Source organism: Elephantulus edwardii, unplaced genomic scaffold (genome assembly GCF_000299155.1).
Source record: "Elephantulus edwardii isolate Elephantulus edwardi_28Jun2011 unplaced genomic scaffold, EleEdw1.0 scaffold00165, whole genome shotgun sequence".
Classification (NCBI taxonomy): Eukaryota; Metazoa; Chordata; class Mammalia; order Macroscelidea; family Macroscelididae; genus Elephantulus; species Elephantulus edwardii.
In genome coordinates, this window is record NW_006399915.1 from 2,256,555 (window position 1) to 2,279,050 (window position 22,496).

At 37.9% G+C, this 22,496-nt stretch overlaps 1 pseudogene; it reads right to left on the reverse strand.

Annotated features, from left to right (window-relative positions):
* Positions 1-12,576: 12,576 nt before the first annotated feature.
* On the reverse strand, positions 12,577-12,918 carry LOC102854189 (annotated as a pseudogene).
* Between the last annotated feature and the right edge of the window lie 9,578 nt (positions 12,919-22,496).

A 22,496-nucleotide genomic window follows, 5' to 3' on the forward strand; every position in this document is an offset into this window, starting at 1 on the left:
ATTTCATAATGTTAAGGTGTTTCTTATACTGAAAGGTTTCCGATTAGTGCAAACATTTCATTCTAGCTACTAACCTAATGTGACCTTTGACACCCTAGTGGGTAAGGCGTTCAGCTATGAACCCAAAGGCTACAGGCTTGAAACCAAAAACCACCCTGAGGGAGAATGATAGGTTCCTCCCAGGTGATTTGCAGCCTCTGAAAACCTACTGGATGGTCAGCTATAAGTGACTTCATCTTGATGGCAATAATGGAGTGTGACTAACCTAAATGTTGACTTTTCAAGGTTACTCAGCACCACTTTGAAAGAAGGCCCTGCAAAAATTACCACCATGGAACCCTATGTGGCAGTTTTAGGCTTTAAGGCACAGAAATGTCTAGTGTTGCAACTGGCTTCAGGTAAGTAGGTTTGCTTTCTTATTCTTCACCTTTAAAATGCACTTTACATTTTGAATGTGTGATTAGAAATAATCTGATACTTTTCTTAAAACAAAATTTTGCTCTCAAGTGCTCTTTTAAAATATTTAACTAAGGAAATGAGATAATAAATATGCACTGTGTTGCTTTTTCTCAAAGGTTTAGAGTTCTTCCTTGAGTTTCCTTTAGAATTTATAGCTTGTTTTTTATACTTATATCAAGGATAGACCAAAATATTTTGAATCTGAGTCTAGTAAATAAGTTCGATGAAAAAGTCTATAAATTCTATTTTAGGAAATAAAGTGGATAAGGGGCAATATAGAAATGTCACTGAGTTTTGTGTGTATTAAGCAATTCTAAAAGAAATATTTTTCCACTCTCACTATTTCAAAAGTGATTAAACATAGAATGTATAGATTTTTAACAAAAAAACAGATCACAAGTAAAGAATCACGTAGCCTACACCTTGTAGGTCAGCCGTGTTTTGATTTAATGCTTTTAGTCTTTTTTCCGCCCCTATGTGTAGTTGTATCCAAGGTAGGCAGCCTTTTTAAATCTTGAATTGGCAACACCCAGGAATTCAGTATTCTGTAAGCTTAACACATGATCATAATCAATCATGTAATTAATTTTGTTGCTGTTGTTGTGGATGATCATTGTAATAATGGAGATAATATTCATGCATTCAGAGATTACTAGAGTTTGCACAAAGCATAAAGCAAAGACATAACATATTCAGAACATGGAAATAGCAGCATAATTAGAGCTTGAGGATCACAGCAATGACAAGGGTAGTGAGAAAGGTGGTTAGAGGGCAGGATAGTTGATGAAAGATCCATAAAAATATTGGCATGTGGACCTTTCACAGCATTTCATCAGATTTCCTCCTTTAACAGAAGAGTACATTGAGACTCGGGAAAGCTGTTTTATTTATTTAAATAGAGAAAGCAAAAGCAAAGCCATGGAGTCATTTCAATCCACAGAGGTCCTGAAGGGCAGAGCAGCACTACCCTACAGAGTTTCCAATGCTTAGAGAAGCAGACTGACACATCCTTCTCCCTCAGAGAAGCTGGTGTGTTTGAACTTTCTATGTTTGGTTAGTAGTTGTTAATGTTGTTGTTATGTGCCATTGAGTCACTTGCTACTCATAGCAACCCTATGTACAATAGCTCTGAAACCCGCTCTATCCTGTACCAACCTTTATAGTCTGACACCTATCTTCATTACCCTAGTCACTGAGTCAATACATCTAAAGGGTCTTCTCTTATGCTGCCCCTCCATCTTTCCAAGCTTGTTGTCCCTCTCCAAGGAAACTCTCCTGGAAAACTACCTTCTTGTGTCAGCAGCAAACTGAAAATGGAAGAGAAGAGGCATTAAGTCACAAGAAGTCAGTCCTGGAGTAGAAGTTCAAGGCAAAGGACTTTCTCTCAGAACTGACCACGATAGGATGCCTTCTCTGATACTAGTACCTGGTATTTGGACGTAGAGACTCCTACTCAAGAGATACTGGCCATAGCAGAAAAACTGGCAGCAGCACGAGGTGTTCAGCATCATAGAAATCTGGAAGGTTTGAAGCCTAAGCCATCAAATCAAGGGATGGATAAGGGAAAAGAGGTGTTGAAAGGCGTTGGCAGGAGTGGAAGAGGATGCTGGTGGAATAGGGAAAGGGGTGGGTCAAGACAAACTTTGAGCTGTGTCAAGGGTGGGTAGCAATGCTGAATCTATTGGTTACTTCTATAATTGGGGAAATGTTTTTCATCTGCTCCTTTCTGTAAAATGTTTGTCTGGTACTGTTATAAATCTGAGTATTCACATTGAGACAGATTAGGAATAAGAATTGTCCATCCATTTCCAAAATAACAGGCCTTCAAAAAACCTGTTTGGTTAATAGACAATTTTTTAAAAAAAAAATCTGCTTTATCAACAATATGTTCACCACAAAGAACATATTTTAAAAAATACAAACAGATATTATGCACATAAATCTCAGCTAAGGTACGGCCAGAAATTAGACTGATAACATCTGTGGAAAGAATCTGGTGCTGTGTATGTTGTTGTTGTTGTTGTTAAGCTCCATGAAGTCTTAGACAACTAATAGCAACCCTATGAACGAAAGACCTGAACACTTATAAAACTTTCATCATTTCTCCATGTTTATAGAAGTCCTGGAGGCAAGCTATTTCAGAAGTGGATGCTATTCCTGCTTCCAAGCTTGTTTTAATATAGGAGCTCCACCAAACACTGTCCACCATGCTTAACCATTATTACATTTGACACATCAGTGTCACAGTGTTTAGCATCACAACAACTGCAAGTTACCTCTGTAAAGCAAATGGACAGACCAGTACTTTATCACTAAACCAGTTAGAACCAGGTCTTACAGCTACAGATTAAAATCACTCACCTTTTGTTTGATAGCATAACTTTCTATCCACTAGGCCAATAGAGCTCTCTCTATGTTGTTGTTGTTGTTGTGGTGGTGGTGGTGAAAGGCTGTTGAGTTGTATACAACTTATAGTGACCCTGTTCTTCAACTACATCACAATTCAAATTGCATGGATTCTTCTTCAGTATTCCTTATTCTACTTTCAGATGCAAAATTGCTTTAACCACAATGTCATCAGAGCTCCTTAAAACAGAAGAGTGAATGAAATTCAAATTCAGAAATTTGATGCTTAGTGATTGCTTTTATTTCTTTTATAGTCTTTTTTTTCCCCTGCTCCATATGTCAGGATGCTTTTGAAGTCTGAGATGGAGTGCGGTTGCGCGCAGGATAGAGCAGGGTTTAGGGCTGTTATGCATAGGGTCGCTATGAGTCGCAAACGACTCGACGGCACATAACAACAACAATAACAATGTTTTCTTGAGTAGAACTCCATCACTCTTTATCACTTTCTTTCCTAAGCTTTGACTAATTTACCCCTTTATTTCCTATTTTTTTAGCAGAGCGGTCATTTTGTAAGGAGAAATTCTAAAAGACCTCTGATCTAAGCTAGCCTAAACCTGCTATGAGATGTGACACCACAGCAAAGAGGCACTTGCCTTCAAACTTTTAAGAGCAGAAACCTCTGCCAGTGAAGTTTCTACCAATTTTTTATTTTTTTTTTCTAGGAAGTGATGCTGACCCATTGGTAAAATGCAACTGTCCTTAAAAATATATGAAAGGGCAAGTAATCAGATCCTTCCTGTTCTGCTATCTAGAGGTTTCATTGTGCCATGTGGGTCCTAGTTCTTTATTATCTGACTAGTGAAATGAAAGGAAAAGAGAATTTGAAGGAGCTGAGTAAAACTTAAATTGAGCTTGGAAGGAAAAAAAAAATCCAGATAGTAACAAGTAAAGATGGAGAAATGAAGCAGACAATCTGGAGGCTATTATAGATCTGAAAGAAAAATTTGAACTACCAGAAGATGAAGGAGACACATATAGGTAGATAAAATTTTAGAATTCTTTTCTTCTCCTTTTTAACTAATTTCAAAATGAAAAATCAAATCAGTTGCTATGAAATCAATTCAGCCTCAGGGTTACACCATGTGTGCAGAGTAGCATACATAGCTTTATAGTTTTTTTCAGGCTGTAACCATCCAGAAGCAAATCTCCAGGCCTTTTCCCCCTAAAAATTTCTGAATGAGTTTTAACCCACAACCCCGAAAGTCTTAACATTTGCGCTACTTAGGAAACTTTGGTCTGCTGTTATTACAGGTAATAGTGAGTAGGCTATGACTCACCGTGACCCTATAAACACTTTGCTCTAACTTATACCATCCTTATGATCTGGCATGTTCAAGACCATTGTTACAGTCATTGTGTCAATCCCTCTTGTTGATGGCTGTCCTTTCTTTCTCTGACCCTCTAATTGTCCTAGCATGTTGTATCTTTCCAAGGATTGGCTCCTCCTAATAATATGCTCCACATGTATAAGACAAGGTTCAAAGTTCACCATTTTACCTATAAAAAGCACACTCTTTGCACTTCCTCCAAGGTATACCTGTTTGTTCTTTTGGCAGTCCATCAGATATCTAGTAATTTTTTCCAGTACCACAATTCAAAAGGTATTAATTCTGCTTTTGTTTTCATTATTCACTTTCCAACTTTCAGATACATTGGATATAATTGAAAAAACATTGCGGCTTTCATCAGGCTCACCTTATTCTTTAAGTCAATGGCACATATTGGCCTATTAGATTTTTTTTCTTGATGTGATAATATCCATATTAAATATGTGGTAGTTGATCTTCTTTGGTAAGTAGTTCAAATCTTCTTCGGTCTCTGCATAATGTAGGCTCTTGGTAAGTCTTCCTTCAATCTTGATGACAAATCATTCTTCTTCATATAGTCTAGCTTCTGAAAAGATTTGTTTAGCAAACAGATTGAATAGATATGGAGAAAGGATACAACCCTGACACACACTTTCCCTGATTTTAGACTATGCAACATTCCCTTGTTTTATTCAGATAGCTCCATTTAGGGCCATGGAAAGGTTTCATTTGAGTAAAACAAAATGTTCTGGGACTCCTATTCTTTTCAAAGTTAGCCATTATTTGTTAGGATCCACATAATTAAAAAAATATCACCACCATTATTGTCAAATTAATCTCAACTCAAGAGACTCTTCGTCATGTTTCCAAAATTATGGATCTATTTTTCTTTACAAATTCTTAGTGAAAGTTTATGAAGCAAATTGGTTTTTCCCTCAAACATTTTGTTGTATTTGGATTTATAATGTTGTTGTTGATTGCCATCCAGTTAAGCATGACAAATAGCGACTCTATGAACAAAAGACCAAATACCTTTCCATAACTATCGTAGATTCTAAGTTCACAGAGTTCTCAGAGGCATGTGGTTTAGGAAGTAGATGCCACTCCTGCTTCCAAGCCTGTTTTACAACTGGGAGCTCCACCAAACACTGTCCATATTGGGAAACCATTCTGGTATTTGATACCTCCATGGTATAAGGCTCAACATCACAGCAAACCAGATTACTTCATACTCCACATTTACAAAGAGTTATTTACAAAGTGGAAGAGTTTTCATCCAGATATAAACAGCACTGGTTTTATTTAGCAGTAGTTAAGTGTAATCAAGTCGAATATGACAGAGAGGAAGTTTTGAATAAAAGGCCTGAACTCTATTCTATAACTAACATAATTTCTGTACAGAACTCTGTTCTATAACTACCATCAATTCTGTACTTTTATAGAGTTTAGAGAGTTTGTCAAGTTGCCAAAGGCATCTAGTTTAGGAAATGGATGTCACTCCTACTTCCCAGTATAAATCAATCTGGAAGCTCTTCCAAATATTGTACATAATGGGTAACCATTATGGTATTTGACATGACTATATCACAAGCGACTCGATGGCACATAACAACAATAACAACGCGGAACAGTGTGCAGCATCACAGCAACACTAAGTTGTTCAGTTCGGCAAATAGACATAAGATTGCAGTTTTATTTAAGGAATGTTCATTCAAAAATTAATAAATTTGGCCTGAGGGATGCAGTGAACAGCCAAAGTCCCAGAGTGGAGGTTCCAGGCCCCAGCAAGCAATTCCATCCCATCACCCTGCAGGGTTTTAAAGCCACACCTTTGAGCAGACTTCCACCCCAGGCAAAGTTTCAACGACACTGGCTCTTGAGGAGAAAAGATCAGTAATACATATAACACAGGACCCCAAAACCCTCTCTTGTGCACCCATCAGGACTGCTATCAGATGCAGCAAAACAGCCAAAGTCTTAGACTGGGATTTCCAGGTCCCATTCAGCTTGATTTACAATATTAATTAAAATATTCACAATGTAATCACACTTTGCCCATTTCCTTCCTTTAATTCTCATTTCCATTAAGCCTTTTATTTTACCCCTCCCCCCCCTTTTCATTCAGGGCTTTATTCTTCAGCAAAGACTCCTTTGACCTAATATGGCTGGCTATTTTAAAGAGGGAAACTCTGGTGTTATTGATTTTCATATTGTCCTGTTTGTTGTTTGGGTAGAGAACTCTGGTGGAAATGGGCACAGAGAGGTGCACTGCTGATCAAAAGACTGAGTGCATCTCTGAAGGTTCAAATCCACCAATGGCACCAGAGGAGAAAGATAGGCCTTCTGTTAAAATTTATAACCACAGAAATTTTATGAAAGATCACTATGAATTGGAACCAACTTGATAGCAGTGAGTGAGTGATTGGCTGACAGTTGCTATCTAGGGGTGAGTTTTGTCCCAGGGTTGAAGGATGACTGTGTAAAATCAGTCCTTAATAGAAGAAGAGTGCTTTATTTTTTGACAAGGAGGATCGGGTGGGTTCAAATTGCTGACTTTTCAGTTGGCCTACATGTTACTCACCAAGGATCCAGAAACTCTTTATTCCCTTTTATTTTTATTAATTTTTCTTCTTGCCAATTTCCCTTTTTGAAAAATATTGTTGACTGGATTTATAAAATCATATATTTTTAAAAAAAAACCCACAACAAGTAGTATATTTCAATTATTGTGCTGCTAAAATAATGCTTTGCTTTTTGTATTGAACTTTTTTATATAATTAGGTTTTTTAATTGAAATCTTAATGAAAGTTTATAGAGACTTTGGATTTCCATTCATTCACTATTGCACATTTTCCTTCCTACCCATCCCTCCCCCCAGTTGGTTTTTCTTTGAAAAGCAAGAAAAAAAATCCCTAAAAACAAAAACCCCTTTCTTTAATTATTATACAAATGCAATCACCCCTCAGTCTACTCCCACATGAAGCTCTCATTTTGTACTCTTGTCATGAAAATAATACCTAATCCTATATTCCTTTCAAACATTTATTTCTCTCTCTCATCTGTTTCAATGCAGTATACATTATTCATCACCTCTTTTCTTAGATTTCCCCCAACGCCAATGTCAGTCCTGTTTTATAATAGTGGAATTATACAGCATTTGTCCCTTTGTGACTGTGATGTTTCACTCAGCATAATGTCCTACAGGGTCACCCATTTTGAATAATATTGCATGAGTTTCTTGTTTTTCAATGCAGCATAGTATTCCATTGTTTGACTATACCACAACTTCTCTATCCATTCGTTTGTTGATGGGCGCTTGGATTGTTTCCGACTCTGCTATTGTGAACAAAGCCGCAATAAACATGTGTGTGTGTGTGTGTGTGTGTGTGTTTATTTATTTATCTGTTTTGGTGGCAGTTCTGGTTTCTTTAGGGTATATTCCCTGTAGTGGAATTGCTGGGTCAGGATACCCATACTTTTCAAACCTTTTGAGAATGAAACTTTTGCTTCTGTGGCTCCATCACCAAGCTCAGATGAACCTCAAATCAGAAAAATAAGGTATAGGGCTGTTGTTGTTTTGTTTAGATTGTTGTTGTTGAATACCATAGAATCAGTAAAAACCCATAGCTGATCCGTTAGCAGGCTTTCAGAAGCAGTAAATGGCATGGGAGGAGATTGTCTGTCCTTCTCCCATGGAGCAACAGGTGGATATTCAAATTGAGTGCATTCGGACTTGCAGGGCAGATTCTTACCTCTAGGCCACCTAATGTTTTATGAAAAAGATATATTTTATAAATTCCTGTTTAACAGAAGGCCTAGACTAAAACATCATGTTTTACATGGATAGGAGAACTGACAGTGCTACAGGAACTGAGAGCAGGAGTTTGGATGTAAATGTAATTAATGCTTATAAACAGCCAGGAGGAGAAATTGTCAGCCAACCTGAGAAGTGCTTTCCCTGTTTTCTCTTTGCTCGAAATGTAAAGATTAACTATGACAAATGAAGACTCTTGAGTCCCTGGCTGGTTAACAAGTCCAATCTTGACATAAGAAATTAAATTTTCCAATGACACTGTCAAGATAAAATTATAAGCAGCTTTATCGATAATTTGGAAACTTTACTTTTGACATAGAATAGGCAAGTCAGAGGCATACTTCTCATGTAGCTTTAATAAGCTGCTAAAACGACAGTTGACGTACATTAAAGGCAAAGCTATGTCTTCTTGGCTCTCCTTTCACCACCGTTACTCCAGCTTCACATTATCTCCTGGTCTGGAGTGTGACACTAATCTAGATGACTTTATTTCATCGTGGCCTCTATTTTCAATCACAATAAAAACAGAAGTGGCAGGATATGAGAGAGAAAATGGATAGTGCTAAAAAAATTACAGTTTAACTTCTCATTTATCAATGTAATTGAAAGTTACTAGCAGGGCGTAGGCAACAGTGTTTCTATGAGGGACGGAGTAATCTATTTATGCTATATAATTCATCCTTCTGAGACTCTAATGAGAGCTGTTTAATTCAGGTTTTAATCAAATCTGACAAATCATTGTTGAAATTGGCAGTGGGTTTGTCCACAGGCACCATCTCTCTGCTACTTTGACACAGCTTAGATTTTCCTCTCTCTGCGTGTTCTTCTCCAGTGTTACTAACAGAACAATAGTGCTTGCTTTCTTCAACATCAAAACACCACTGTCCTTGATCCTTTTTTCTTTTTTAGATACTAAGAACCACTGATAGCAATTGCTTTTTAATGTGTCATTTTTTAATATAGGGACTTTTGAAGAAGAATGAAAGTATTATTATTAGTAAAGTGTTGGTGGCTTTGTGGTAAGGAGCCAGTGCTGCCAACTTGAAAGTACATGGTTCAAATCTACCAGCTGTTCCATAGACAAAAAATGGGCAATCTCCTCCCACTGGAAATCTGAAAATCAGCTGGAGTGTCAGTTAAGAGTTGATTCTGAATTGATGGCATATAAAAACAGCATCATTATTGTTTTACAGACAAATATAAACATATTTTTGGTTTGCAAAATACAAGCATTCCTTGTCCAGGTTGGTGTGCTAAACATCAGCCTTAGTCAATAATCCCTTTGACTAGATAAGGCCCTTCCATGCATCTGATGGTGAAGGATGCCCTGGTCAGATAAACTTAGGAGCACAGGAACCTGAAACTTCGTAACTCATTAAAAAAAAACAAAGCCTTGTCTCTTTCCAACAGAAAGTATACAATAGGTAAGAGATTAATAGCTGGCATGTCAGAAGTCTTGAAAATTGGTTTTCCAGCCATTGTATTATCCCCCGTTTGTGTGATCTCCAGATACTTTAGCAGTACACAAATGTTCTTGCAAACCAACATCTGTGAGGACAGTATGAGAGAACACTTTACACATTGTGAAAAACGGCAGTGGTGACGGTGGTGGAGAGAGTATAAAGAGACTGTACCACTGCTATGAAGAAACTGTGGCTAGGCAGTGTGGTGCTTTCTCAAAAGGTTGCAAATAGAAATAACATTTAACTCAGCAATTCCACTACTGGGAATATACTCTAAAGAAACCAGAACTGCCACCCAGGCAGATATATGCAAACCCATGTTTATTGCAGCTATATTTACAATAGCAAAGAGCTGAAAACAACCCAAGGGCCCATCAACAAATGAATGGATAGAGAAGCTGTGGTATATTCACATAATGGAATATTGTGCTGCCTTGAAAAATAAGGAACTCAAGAAGTATACAAAATGGGTGACCCTGGAGGACATTATGCTGAGTGAAATATCTCAGTCACAAAAAGACAAATACTGCATAGTGCCACTGTTATAAAATGGGACTGACATTGGTGTTGGAAGAACTTAAGAAAAGAGGAGATAAGTAATGTATACTGCATTAAAACAGATGAGGGAGAGAACTGTTTAAAAGGAATATAGGATTAGGTATTATTTTAATGACAAGATTACAGAAAAAGAAAGAAATGCATACATATTAAAGTGAACAGTGGACTTGGGGAATTGTATAACAATGAAAGAATTTTTTCTTCTAAGAGAAAAATGAACTGGGGGCAGGGGTGGGCAGGGAGGAAAATGTACGACAGTGAACGTAGGGAAAACTAAATGGAAAGAATATGCATGAAAATCATTAATAAACATTTAGTTAAAAAAATTGTGGCAAGGTGTAATGAGACTAACCCTGAAGGTAAAGGTCACAGTTGATAGGAAAAGTTAACTTGTAGCTGCTCTGAAATAGTTTGCGGGATGATTGAGGAAACCAGAGGCTTTTTGCATTTGTGCTTCTTAACTGAACCCGGACTTTTACTAATTTAAGAATTGTGTGTTGCTGTTAATCTGGGTTGTGACTCTTGGATTAAACGTGGACTTGTGTTCTGTGAAATTCTTTGCTTCACTCGCTCCCAACCCATTTTCCTAATAAACCCCATCTTGTTTTTGTTAGATAGTGTTGAATCAGAAGTGGCCCATAGCTGATAATCTGGTGGGTATTTAAAGGCCTTTAATTGCACAAAAGGGGATTGCCCATCTTTCTCCTGTGAAACAGCTGGTAGATTTGAAGTGTGTTCCTTTGCAGCATGGCTTCTTAGCATCTGCACCAAACACTGGACCTAATGATTGGTGAGCATGTAATGTGACATGTCTGATCATGTAGCTATTTGCATGATGCCTTTGAGCTGTGGTGCTGGAGAAGAGTACTGAATACACCGTGGACTGCTAGGAAAACAAACAGGTTTGTCTTGGAGAAGGTGAAGCCGGAATGCTCCTCGGAGTCAGGATTCTGAAGCTTCGTCTGACATACTTTGGGCATGTTGCAAGGAGGGACTGGTCCTTGGAGGGAGGCATCATATTTGGGAGAGTGGAGGGATGGCGCAGGAGAGGAAGACTCTGAATGAAATGGAGCAATTCTGTTATTGGACTCGTGGGATTGAGTGTGTTTGAGACGGCAAGGATGGCACAGGATAGAATGGTGTTTAGGGCTGTTGTATGAGTCACAAGCAAGTCGATGTCACTTAACAACAACAACAACTATGGATGTTATTTGGAAGCATGAGTGGCATCCACTTCTAAATAGCTTGCCTCCAGAAACCCTATGAACTTGGAGAAAAGATAACAGTTATACTAGTATTCAGGTCTTTCGTTCATAGGGTCACTATGAGTCATCTGACAACAACAACAACAACAAGAGAGCTCAATTGGCCTAGTGGACAGAAAATGATGCTACCAAGCAGAAGTGGTTGATTTTAATCTGCGGCCCTCAGGCCTGGTTTTTATTGTTTTGTCAAACATTCTTCTAAGTGATATAGCACTGGTCTGTCCATTTGCTGTACAGGGGTAATTTGTGGTTGCTGTGATGCTGAACACTGTGACACTGATATGTCAAATGGATACCCATGGTGGACAGTGTTTGGTGAAGCTCCCCAATTAAAACAAGCTTGGAAGCAGGAATGGCACCACTTCCGAAATAGCTTGCCTCTATGAACTTGGAGAATCAATGAAAGTTATACAAGTGTTCAGGTCTTTTGTTCCTAGGGTCACTGTGAGTCATACATCTTCATGGCACTAAACATCAGCAACAGCAACATGGATATTATTGTTGGGAACGTTCCCCAAAGAAGGTAGAAGTCAGACTTTGCCACTGTCACATTACAACTGTTCTTTTTTACAATAAAACAAACAGAAATTGTGCTAGAATATATAGATTTTAATAGATGAAAAATGTGTGTCAGAGCACATAATCTCTAATATTAGCATGTTACAAGAAAGATGATCAACTCCACCTCCAAGAATATTAAAAATACTAAAGTGTTCTGTCCACTTAAGTTTTTCTCTAAAATCATCTTTCAGATTTCAAGTTCCTTTAACATGTATTTCCCTTTTCTTTATCATACTGTTATGAAGCAGGTAGCATATAGTGACAATTCATTTTGCTATTAAACATAATTGGCAAGAGTAATTTATTGAGGCAATACCATAAATAATGGAGTATAAGCTCAGAATCAGATACATGACCCCCAAACTAATGTCTTTTTTGATGCCATGAAATACCTTATTAGCATTAAAAAAGACCAACCAGTAGGGATTGAATCATATCTATCCAAAAGATATGATCCAGTCCTAACCCTTGGTTCTTATCAATGTAACTTATAAGTTGGAAATAATACCTTCATTGATACAATTATTCATCTTGCTGAATTAGACTGGGCTAGTGTCTATATTTTTTAAAGTTTCATCGAATGTGTGCGTGTATCTCTTCCTTTTACCTTCATTCTCACCCCTTTCAACTTTCCAAGAGTGATTCTGTGTATAAATCTTTCCTGGTATTTTTTTTTTTTCTTCACCCCTCACCTCCCGAAGAGTTAAGGATTTTTTTTTTATTGAACATGTTACAAAAAGAGTTTAGTCAAAAAGACCAAATCCCATGTCATCAGACTCTTCAGATTCTTTTTTCTTTGTTTCTACTTTCTTTTTCTCAGCTGGAGCAGCAGCGGCGGTGGGGGCAGGTCCGCCAGCCAGTGCAGCCCTGGCCGCTGGGGCAGGTCCACCAGCACCCACATTGCAGATGAGTCTCCCAATGTTGACACTTGCAAGAGCCTTTGCAAACAGGCCAGGTCAGAAAGGTTCAACGTTGGCACCAGCTGCCTTAATGAGGGCTTTGATTTTATACTTCGCTATGGTCACCTAATCTTCGGGCAGAATAAAGACCAAGTAGATGCAGGAGAGTTCAGAGACAGAGACCATGGTGCGGTAGTGCTAGGCTTGAAGGCTGCCAGTCACGGTGAGGGCCTCACCCCAATGTGGCCTTAGCTTCCTGGGAAGGACCAAGCACTTTAGCAGCAACTGAGGAAAGCTTTGGTGGTGTTTTTACAGATGTGGGTGTGGTGGGGATTAGAGGGCTGAGGATGGGTAAGGGGGTAGTGTGTTAATCATAGGGTTGCACAATTCAATCCTTGACTGGGGTGAAGGAAATGGGAAGGATCATTTGTGAAAAGCAATGTATTCAAACTTTGTAAGTAAATCAGAATAAAATAAGAAAGAAAGTAACTTTTCCTAGTGCCTTTAAATGAAGAGGTGAAATGGCAAACACAGAAGGAATACAGACACATGAATGTGAAGGCAGAGATTAGAGTGATGTATCTATAAACCAAGAAACTCCAACAATTGTAGAAAGCTACCAGTAGCTAAAACAGAGACAGGGAACAGATTTCCCCTCAGATCAGCAGAAGGACTTGACCTTGCTCATTTCTTGATTTTGGACTCTAGCCTCCAGGTTTGTGAGAGAATTAGTTTCCATTATTTTAAGTCATGTAATTTGTGGTGCTCTGTTAAAAGAGCCATAGAAATCTAAACCAAGAGCCTTAGACAGGATTTTTGTTGTACATAATATCATCCTCATTATATAAGAAATAAAATCCTTTAGTTAGTCTATCTGAAAATGTATATAAACAGAACAACCAATGGCCTTATTTGTAATTCTAACCCATATTCAAGCTTATCTTTCATTATAGAATATTTCAAATAAGGATACTTTTGACTTCCAGGAGTACTAACTGGTAACTTGTTCTAAAGTAAAATATTGTGGTTTCCCCTAAAGCATGATAGCAAATCTTCAGTCTCTTTCTCTTTTTTCTGTAAACTCGCATTAATAGAATTATTTAGCTGGAAGGAGCCTATAAGAGTAGATAAAATAACATTTATATGCAAACAACTGAACACTACTGAAGTTAAGTGATTTTTAAGAACAAAAAGAAGCCAAAATCTCTACCTCTTCAGATCATTCAAGTTGATAACAATTTCCGTTATGAATACATTTGATGGATATTTTCTAAAATTCCATTCCATGTATTGCATTCAGAGTCAGAGCAAGGATGTCTTCAGAACTTGTTCCTTGAACAGTGAAGGAAAGTGCAAAGTTAGAATGAGCACATGATTAAGCCAAGGTGCTTTTATTTTTATCAAGATAGCTGGTAGAGTCTTATCAATGCAGTATCTAGTCTACTTAAGTATGCACAGAGAAAAATCAAGGGCCAAAATACGGCAATGAAGAGCACATGGGGAATAAGTAAGGCATGCTGATAGCACAAACCTTCAAAATTTGGAACAAGGATCAAAAGGACTTGCAAACTTTTCCAGATACACTATTTCATTGGCATGTCTTTGGGAAAACTGTGAAACACTGCAACCTTTACATGTCCGTATTGTAGAAGCTAGTTTTAAAATGAGCATTTCCAAGAATGAGTCAAGGTCTACTAAAGAGAATAGCTCTTTCAAGCTTATGATTTTATTGACCTTCTTTTGTCCAAACCTGGTGAAATTATAGAATATTTTTTAAGTCCATAGATATTTTGGCAAAGATGTAAAAAGCACCATCAGGGACCACATATTTCAAAGAATTTTTGAAACATTTAAAGCAGATGGGCTTTGATTGACAAAAAAGAAAGAAACCAGAGCTGAAATAGCTTTCCCCTAACTGGCACAGAGAAAAATATTGCCAGAAAGATGGGACCTTTTACTCCCACAGGTATTTGGAGTTTAGAGTTGGCAAGTAAACAGAACATTAATGCTATTTTCAATTTTATTTTCTACCTAACTCTTTATCCTAACTTCCGTTCCCCAACGTAGACCTAGTTTTAGAATCTGTCACAGGTTAAAGCTATGGTGGTGCTACTAACCCAGGGCAGCATCTCTCTGGCCGTTCAGTTCCACCCACCAGCAGTTCCGAGGCAGAACGATGGGCAAGCACCTTCCCTGTGATTTACAGCCTTTGAAAACCCACTGGAAGGTCAGTTATTATAAGTTCTAACTTGACAGCAATGGGAGAAAGCAGTAAGAAAGCTTTATCAAGTAAGAGGCTTTGCCTCGCGGCAGTTTTTTTGGTAGATACTGAAAGTGAAACAGAAAACAGAATAGATCCTGAAATAACTATGGATTTTTACAACAGACAAATAAGAAGAAAAAAATCTGGAGGTAAAGCCTATCAACATTTTTCATTTCTTAAAGCTTTTATGACCTTAGCAGTCATGGGAGCTCTCAACCCTTCTTTTTTTGCTCTCAGATATGTATAATTTGAAAGCTTATTAAGTGCTCACCTATTCACTGATAGAAAATTCTGATTATTCAAAATCCCAGGCCAGGCTATTGAATACAGGGTAATAAACATTCAGAATAGTAACAACAGAAAAGAATCCCAAAGTTGCATCCTTGCACTTACAAACATAAATCTTCACTTATTTAAAAGAATAAAAACAATCATCAAGTATTTGCTATAAATGAACAAGAGGGAAGCTAATAGAAATAAGGCTGATAAATCCCTGCAGTGTAATAGAATTCTATGGGCAAAATGGGGGCGGATATGGGAAAACTACTCCCAGGTGATTCATTGCCTCTGAAAATCTGCCACAGTGTCAGCTCTGATTGGTTCTGACTTGAGAATATATAACAACAACATGGGCAAAATATTGAGTGATATAAGAAATATCTAAAGAAGATTAAAATAATACAAAGTCATTGTACCAAAAAGAAATGGTCAAAATGGAACCATTTTAGGAAATAAAAACATATGAAGGAAAAAGTCAAGCCTATTATGAAGACATTGGTGAGAAAATAAAGCTCCAGGAAGTGGTGGGATTCCAACTGAGATGTTTCAACAAACAGAGGCAGCTCTAGACATGTTAACTTCTATAACCAAAATATTTGGAAGATCCATTCCAAAAGAAAATCTAATAGAATGTGAAAATTATTTTAAAATATCATTATTACATGCAAGTAAAATCTTGATGGATGTTATTTTTATATGGATGGAGAAGCACATCAACAAGGAACTTTCAGATGTTAAAACTAGATCCAGAACATCCTTTCTTATATCATAGTGATCTTAGCTTAAAGTAGTAAATGCCAGAAAGAGATTTATTTTATTCACTATGCAAAAGGATTTTACTGTGGATCATAATAAATATGGATAACACTGAGAAAAATGGGAATTATATAATAATTGTACACATTTGGAACCTATGTATAGATTGAAAAGCAGTTGTTCCAACAGAATAGGGCAATACTCTTGTCATTTAGATTCTTGTATCATAAAGGAATTTCGTTTCTGGAAAGAAATTTCTCATGATAGATATAGGAAGAGGAAGCAAGAAAAGACAGGGGGGAAAAACAAACAAACTACAGTCCCTCTTTTCTACAAGATACTGAAAAAGAACATGTGATTTCTGGGATTCTGGTAGCCATTTCTGGACTAATACACTTTAGAAAAAATCAAAACCAAATCCACTACAATCCATTTGATTTTGACTCAGGAGACCTTTGATCAAACTTTGGAGGCATAAATCTTAACAGAAGACTGCCACATCTTTCTTCAACAAATAGATTCATGGATTTAAATTGTTCTTTATTAAAGCACCAAATCAACTAACCCTGGTAGGACTGCAAGGAGTCCTGGGCTATAGGCGAACCAAAAGTTTTAATCCACCAAGCTCTCCAAAAGATAGAGAAGTCTCCTCCCATAAAAACTTACAGCCTTGGAAACCCAAAGGAGGATCACCATGAGTTAGCATGGATTTTAGTTTGGTTGGATACTATCCTATGAGAACATTGGCTGGGGATATTCTTCTTAGGGTAATGGTCAAAATATTTGGCTGCTAGCCAGAAAAATCACTGCTTAGAACCCATTGACTGTTGCATGGAAGGAAGATGAGACAGTCTGCTTTTATAATGATCCCAATATAGGAAACTCTGCTTTGATTTTACAGAGTGACTGTGAGTCAGCCGATTTGGCACTATCTTACTACTTAACTTTCATTAGGCAGCTATGGTAGCCTAGTCCGTGAAGAGCTATTCTGCTTCCTCAAAGGCCATGGTTCTCTGGAAGTTCAAATCCACCAGGAAAAAGATGCGCAATCCCTTTGGGGTGAATTGTAGCCTTAGAAACTCAGTAGAGGGTCAATCGAATTAATTCTGGCTCAGATATATGGAAGTGAGTAGCTTTCAGCAGTAAGAAAATAGATTTCTTTATTATTATTTTTCTTTTTTTTACTATTTCTGTTATAGGTATTCTGGAGCTTACAGGCTTCTTGTGTGGTATAGTGATTAATATGCTCAGCTATTAATAATGTGGTTGAGTTTGAGTCTAACCAAAAGTGCTTCAGAAGGAAAAATTTTGGTAGTTTACTTCATAAAAATCATCCACTGAAAACAATATGGAGTACAATTCTATTCAGACACACATATAATCCCTGTAAGTCAGACTGTTTTAGTTAAAACTAGTATAGATACCACTCACAATAGGAGCAAACTGCTGTTTACTCTGAATATGGGTGCGATTGCAATGCCTATCTATAAACCTAGTTTTATTAAAAAAAAAAAAATAAAAACCTTCAAAAAATATATCTCACCAATCCAGTACATGGTCTTTGCAATTTCTTGCTATGCATCAGAAAGCTGAACAATGACTAAGAATAACAGAAGAAAAAATGGTGACTTTAAATTGTGGTGCTGGTGAACAGCCGTGAATATACCTTGGAACACAAACCAAACAGAGTCTGTCTTGGAGAGGGTGAAACAGTGTTTCTCCTTGGAGGCTAGGATTTTGAAGCTCTGTCTCACATACTTTGGACACATGGACAGAAGAGACCTGTCCTGGGAGAAGGACATCATGCTCAAATGTGTGGAGGGACAGTGCAGGAGAGGAAGACCCCAGAGAGATGGATTGATACAGTAACTGGAGCAATGGGGATTGGTGTGTCAGAATTAGTGAGACTGATTCAGAACAAGGCAGGTTCAGAGCTGCCGTACATAGATAGGGTCGCTATGGGTCACACAGGTAACTTGAAGCACATAACAACCACATACAAACATTGTATACAAATCAATATAAAATAAAATAATATTTTTTAAAAATCTTCGCTACTGTCCTTAAAAGCAGTATCATGATGATGTTGTTGTTGTTACCTATCATCGAGTCACTTGCGACTCATAGCAACCCTATGTGCAACAACCCTAAACTCAGCTCTGCCCTGTGCCAATCTCACTGTCTCCGACACACCCATCCCGATTACCCCAGTCACTGAATCAATCCACCTCATAGAGGGCCTTCCTCTCCTGCGCTGTCCCTCCATCCTCCCAAGAATGATGTCCCTCTCCAAGGACTGGTCCCTCCTTACAATATGTCCAAAGTATGTTAGACGAAGCCTCAGAATCCTTGCCTCCGAGGAGCTGCCTGGCTTAACACTCTCCAGGATGAACCTCTTTGTTTTCTTAGCAGTCCATGGAACCCTCAGCACTCTTCTCCAGCTTCTTCACAGCTCAAAGGCATCATTTCTCCTTCTATCATCCCTAGTCATCCCTATCCAACTCTCTGATGTATAACAAGTGATTGCAAAGACCATGGCCTGTATCAGACACACCTTAGTCTCCAGAGAGACACCATTGCTCTTCAGAACTTTGGAAAGGTCCATAAGGAAACTTAGCCATTGCAATACTTCTTTTAATTTCCTGCATACTGGTGCTGAGTGTTGACTGTGGAGCCAAGAAAACAAAAGCTGTGAGCAATCTCAATCTCTTCACCATCCATTCTTATGCTGCCAATTGATCCAGTGATGAGAACCAAGTGCTTCAGGTCCTCCTCAGTTTCAGCAAGCAGGGTTGTGTCATCCGCATAATGCAGATTATTGATAGATCTTCCACAAATCTTGACCCCACATTCCTCCTCATAGAGCCCAGCCTCCTGGATAATCTGTTCTGCATGCAGGTTGAAAAGGTATGGAGACAGGACATGTCACTGAAGTACGCCCTTCCCAATGTTGAACCATGCAGTGTTTCCTTGCTCTGTGCTGATGACTGCCTCCTGGTCCAAGTATAGGTTTCATAATAGATGGGGGAAAGTTGGAATTGCCAACGATTTAATCTTACTTGGATCCACAATCAACATCCTTGCTACCAGCTGTTGGGAGATGAGGAGACTTACTGCATTGACAAGTTCACTGTCAGGGTCTTCTCCAAAGTACTGAGGAACAATTATATCAGTTTGAAGCTGCATAGTGAATAAGGATAGCAAAAGAAGAATTGCTGCCTTAGAATTATGGTGTTGGAGAAGAATACTAAATATCCCAAGGGATGTCCCTTGTCATAAAAACATATATTTTGGAAAAAAGTGTAGCCAAAGTCGCCCTTGGGGTAAGGTTGGTGAAGCTTCATTTCACATACTTTGGGTATATAGCTATATCAAACTACTTTTTGGAAAGGGGTACCATGCTTGGGAAGATGTAGGATCAGAAAAATAAAGGAAGGTGTTTAAGAAGATATTGTATTAAACATTATATTGTAGCAATAGGCTCAAGTATGTTAGAGATGATAAGGATGGCACAGGATACGACAGGGTTCAGATCTGTTGTACAAAGAGTCACTGTGAGGACTTAAGAACAATAAATGACGTAGTTGAGCCTCTACATCTTGTGGTGCCTAACCTTTATACTATAATAGACAAAGTGCTAGTGAATAGGTCTTTTATTGTAAGAACTACCTCCCCTTTGTAACTTGATTTGTGCCACTATTAGAGCCTCTACTTGGAATATTATTGCTTTTTAATTTTTTACTCATGTACTTTTAACTTGTTAGTTAAATTTGAACTTCTTAGTTAAATTTGTGTTTTCTAGGCTGCAACACTTTCATGATACATCTTCAAGGATATGAACATGTACAGCTAAGCACAAGTGATAACAGTGCATCTAAATTAAAAAATCAATCTCCATAATAATCTATGTGTTTCCTATTGCTAAAGGGGCCCTTTAGAGTAGTGAGAGAAGATCTTCCCCCTAAAACCTACAGGGGTCCCTTTTCAGCAGGAAGTAGCTAAGAGAATACACCATCCCTTTTTCCTTATGAATCAGGGTGAAGTCTCTCTCAGGGAGGAGTGATAGGGAATGGCAAAGGACACACTGACAAAGGAGATTAATCAGAACTGGCTTTGACAAGCACTGTGGCAATTGGACAATTAAAACAGACTTTCAAGTGGGCAGGAAAGAAGAATGAACTGGGGAGGAGGGTAGAGAAAATAGTGCAACAATGAATGAATGAACCCCCCCCCAAAAAAAAGAGTCACTGTGAGTTATACTCAATTGATACCTGACAATAACAACATACCTAGTTAAACTTTAGTGTGAGAGAAAAAATAAATTTTTTTTTTTCAGAGCAGGGCTCTGGAATGTTTGTCATTGACCTATGATCTCTTGATGTAAAAGCTGCTTTAGAGACAGTACTACAACATAAAAAGTTGTCTTGTTGTTATGTGCCTGTGAGTTGCCTGTGACTTATAGTGACCTTACATACAGCAGCTCTGAACCCTGCACTGTCCTGAGCTAGTCTCACTAATTCTGACACACCAACTCCCATTGCCCCAGTTATAGTATCAGTCCATCTCATCTGGAGTCTTCCTCTCCTGTGGTGTCCCTACACCCTTCTGAGCATGATGTTCTTCTTCAAGGACTGGTCTCTCCTGGCCATGTGCCCAAATATGTGAGGCAGAGCTTCAAAATCCTAGCCTCCAAGGAGAAACGTGATTTTATCCTCTCCAAGACAGATTTATTTGTTTCCTTGGCAGTCCATAGTATGTTTAAGACTCTTCTCCAGCACCACAATTTGAAGACATCAATTCTTCTGTTGTCTTCAGTCATTGTCCAGCTCTCTGATGTAAGATACGTAATTGCAAAGACCGTGATCTGGATTAGTTGCATCTTCATTTCTACACTGACATCGTTGCTCTGCAGTACTCTGGAGAGCTCCCTGACAGCAGATTTTTCCCCAATACAATTTGTCTCTTGACTTCCCGACTTCTGGTGTTAAGAATGCTGATTATGGAGCTGAGTAAGCTGTAATTGTTAACAGCCTCAATCTCTTTTCCATCTATCGTGGTTCTGCTAGTCAGCCCAGTGTTGTGAATCTTTGTCTTCTTGATGTTGAAATTCAATCCATACTGAAGACTATAGTCCTTCACCTTCTGCAGCAAGTGCTTCAGGTCCTCTTCAATTTCAGCAAACAAGGTTGTGTCATCTGCATAATGTAGCTTGCTGATAATTCTACCTCCAATCCTGATGCCATATTGCTCTTCAGAAAGCCCTGCTTCCCAAATGATATGTTCTGCATACAGATTGAAAAGGTATGGAGACATGATGCATCCCTGACATACTCTTTTCTGGATTTCGAACAATGCAGAGTTTCCTTGCTCTGTTCTGAGGACTGCTTCCTGGTCCAACTACAGGTTTTGTATAAGCATGATCAAGTATTCTGGGATTCCCATTTTCCTCAAGGTTAGCCAAAATCTGTTGTGATCCACACAGTCAAATGCTTTTGCATAGACAGTGAAACACAGAAGACATTCCTCTGCTACTCTTTACTTTCTTCCAAGATCCATCTGACATTGGCAATAATGTCTCTAGTGCCACGATCTTTTCTAAACCCAGTTTGTATTTCTGGTAGTTCTCTGTTGATGTATTGTTCCAGTCATTTATGGATGATCTTCAGAAGGATTTTGTTAGTGGGTGATACTAGTGATATTGTTCAGTAACTTCCACACTCTGTTGGGTCTGTTTTTGCTTTTTTTTTTTTTTAAATAGGAATAAATATGGGTCTCTTCCAGTTGGTTGGCTAAGTAGTTGTCCTCCAGATTTCTTGGCATAACTATGTGAGCACATCCAGGGCAGCATCTGTTGAAATATGTTGATTGGCATTTCATAAAAATAGGGAAAAGATAGATTGTTGAGTAAAAACAAGCTTAATCAAAAGTAATGATTTAAGGGATGGTCATGACCAGGAAAAAGTTTATTCTGTTATACATGAGAGCTGTGAGTTAAAACTGATTTGACACTAACTAAAAATAACAACTGAGGTAGAAATTAAGTGAAGAGACTTGGAAGTATTTTTAAAAACATGCTTATATTAAACCTTATCATCTTAAAGAATTAAAAAAGACAGTATTTATAGCAAAGGAAAACTTTTCTCTCAGTGTAAAAATAGAAAGTTAGATTCAAACACAAAACAAATATGAACGTACTTAATAAATTTTCTTGTTGGCTGACAGAAACAGAAAATGTAAAAATCAAACATGAGTTAGTTTCATTCTTTTGACTATATATATAATTCAAAAAATGCAAAAAGAGATATTAATAAGAACAATAGGCTTGAAAAATACATACCCCGTACATTTAAAAAAAAGAAAGCTGATATAAATTATATCAGGAATATAATTTACATTTGATCTGAGAAAGAGGAATATTTTGCATGGAAAAAAATTAATGAATATTTTAATTTCAATGAAACATTGT